This window comes from Hippocampus comes, unplaced genomic scaffold (genome assembly GCF_001891065.2).
Source record: "Hippocampus comes isolate QL1 unplaced genomic scaffold, H_comes_QL1_v1.1 scaffold203, whole genome shotgun sequence".
Classification (NCBI taxonomy): Eukaryota; Metazoa; Chordata; class Actinopteri; order Syngnathiformes; family Syngnathidae; genus Hippocampus; species Hippocampus comes.
This window is the reverse complement of record NW_017805993.1, coordinates 329,824-333,184: the sequence shown is the minus strand read 5'-3', so window position 1 is coordinate 333,184 and position 3,361 is coordinate 329,824.

Sequence of the window (3,361 nt, the reverse complement as noted above, 5' to 3'; positions counted from 1 at the left end):
CTTGGGAGCAGAAGACGAAATCTCATTTGGGTCCCATAAACGTAGTATTTGTTGTGAATGATCATCTAATATATCCTGACATTTTAATTGGCTAAAATGTCCGTACTGTTGTGACGCTAGTCACTTGTGATTCGACGTTTGGATGTGCAGCCCAACGGACGTGTCTGCAACTAATGAAAAATAGTTGGAGAACAACGGACACAAAACAACTGTTGGATCCAGTCAGGACTGTGAAATCAATTTGTTATTGCAAAATGCGATGGCAAGCAAAGAGCAGGAAATGACAAAACAATATTGCTTGTAAATATTTGAAAGACATCAGTAAATCTATGCTAATTATAGAATTGGATTTGCATAGTGATCACTGTGGCAACTCTTGTGAAGTTTGCATGCTCATATTACAACAACACCAAAGACAAGAGACATAATGCCCCCCCACCCCCTGTACAAAGAAAATAAATAACTACACAAATAAATAAAAATAATTCCAAAACTCAAGGTCCTCAGTCGCAGTCATCAGATATCACCTCCCTTCATTTTAATCTCCACATCACCTATCAACCATTTGTGTGTCTGTTTTCTTCTACTTGATATTAAATAAGACCTCTTCAGGGACGCACTGGTGGCCTTGCTGTGAATGTTGATCCACGAGTTAATGATCCTTCCTCTCTCTTGTTTTATTTTCCTCGCTGTCCCTTCTGTTTACCTAATTGGCTGTACTTAATTATGTCGCACCAAATTAGCAATCCAGTTTGTTATTTAATAGAAAGAACCATTTCAAAATGGCTTCACATCTTTCTCAACTTCTGCCTATGTCTTCGTGATTTGGTGAGCACTACTCTAAAAGAGTGCCCCGTAGTGCCTGGGTAATTTCATCCCTTCACACTTAATAAGTAGAATGGTTGATTTAACAATAACTTTAAACCAGGGTGAGCAGCGTTTTTAAATAAGGTGCAATGAGATCAGCGGATAAAAGATTCGTGTGTGTCCTCCCCTGTGGCGGGCGGTGAGCTTTGGACCTTCAGTGGATATTTAGTGATCTAAACCATCTCTTAACAATGCCATGTAAGTACCCTCAAAAAGAAAACACAAAATAACTCCGGCTACACACACACACACACACGCACACACACACGCACGCATACACGCACACACATCACAGCTACATATTAAAACAATTCGGACATGTTGGCCGCTAGTTTCATGCCCAGTGCAAGTCTGGCATGAGGCGTGGTTTAAGTCCGCGCAGAGGTACACTAGACTGGATTTTGGTATGATCTTAAATGCATGCAGTTTGACGCAAATAAAAACTGCATTTTTGCACCATCGTGGCCATGGCAAGTATGTTTTTAAGGAATTGAAAACAGCTTCTTTGTGTGTATGATGTTGGCCAGGAGATGACAGATGTGGGTAGTGAGCACTTAGCGATGACCTTGCACCTTGATGGTTCATGTCTGTCATGGTGGATCTGTTTGTGACAGGTGGCACTGTATGGCTCCTCCTACAGCGGCACACCTGTTGGTCCTTATGTCATTAGTCGGTTTTTTGTTAAAAGGATTCCCTGCCCGACCACGCAGGTTCGGGTCATTGTTTCTGTTAGTGCTTCTGCCTGTGCCTGTGCCTGTGCCATGGGTTTCTGTTTGTTCCTTTGGCTTCTTGTTGTTTGCAGGATTTTGTTTGTTTCGGATTTAGTTTTTGCAGGGTTTGATTCATACATTTTGTTAAATCCACCCCTATCCTTCCTCCCTCCTGCCTGCTTTTTGGGGTCCTCCACCACCACGTTCATGACAACGTCTGTGTGTGAACCCCAATGAGATGAGTCTCATAAATCACCAGTCCAACAATTGTGATGGAAATCATCAGTTTTTCCAACTCTGAAAAGTTTTATCGACTCATAACATAAAGATAACCATTACCACAGTGACGGAAGGGATAAAGATTTCAGAATTGTTTTAAATTGTGGGGCTAAAATGCATGTATCATATTTTCTGTTTCAATACTTTCGTTCCCCTTAACAATGGTCTTCTGTGAAAAATAACACTATCCTATTTTTCATTTTCAATGTCTTCTAATTTGTACATCGGTTCCAGACATTAACTCCTGGAAATAAAGGCAGAGTCGTGAATTGTTTTCTCATATTCAAATGTTTTTCCATCGACAGCAAAAATAAAGCAACATCAGAAATAGTTTGCCTGCAATGACTTCAATTAAATTACATAAAAAATGAGACCAACTACAAACATGACGAAGATAAATCCAGACAAACCAATGATTAAAACATCAGCATGTCGCAGCTAGCTGTCTAAAATCTGTCTTGACTGTCCACTGTTCCACATGCTGACTGGAGTTGCACTTGAATCCGGTGCAACAGAGGATCCACGTTTCCACGTTGATGCATAATCAATACGACAGGTATTCTCAAACAGGGAGCTCACTGAAATGCGCTGCCTGACTGAGGCATGAAACACATTTCCTTTGATTGAGACTGTTGCCTTTTGAAAAGTGTATTTTGAGGACAAGAAAAAAAAAGGTCCTAAAGAGGGATTTTGCAATTGTGTTAAATTAGTCATTCATAGTAGTACATGATAAGGCGGTCCAGTGGTTAGTGCATCGACTTTACAGTGCAGAAGTGCCGGGTTCAATTCCAGCTCCGGCCTCCCTGTGTGGAGTTTGCATGTTCTCACCGGGCCTGCGTGGGTTTTCTCTGGGTACTCCGGTTTCATCCCACATTCCAAAAACATGCATGGCAGGCTGATTGAACACTCTAGATCAGGGGTGTCAAACGTACGGCCCGCGGGCCGGATCCGGCCCGCAAAGGACTTTAATCCGGCCCGCAAGATGATTATGTAAAGCAGTGGTGTCAAACATACGGTCCGCGGGCCGTTCAATCAGGCCCCACAGGATAATTTAAAAGTGAAGAAAATGCATAAAAGACACAGAATAAATATTTTTAATAAGGTGCAATTCATTGAGTATCCGCTAGGGGACACTGTTTTGATCAGAGAAGAAGACAACAGCAGCCTCAGTCCATCACTGAGACAGACCCATGACAGCAGACGCTATCAATAGCACTCTCACATTTACACATTTAATAGCACGCTCCTTAGTTTGTAAGGTGTAGGCAGGGATTACATTTAGATTTTATATGCACGTGTAAATGGTTTAAAACTTCCTTTCTTGATAAATCTCGTTTAATCTTAAAGTGCATTACTATATTTTTCAAAACCAATTACTTGTTAAAGTTTGTACAATCAGTGGGATCAGTTGCAATGCATATATGTGAATGATAAAAGTAAATTGCACATTCGTCAAAGGAAATGTAAGGTGCTTCATGAAATGTTTTGTAAAAGATATGTTCATT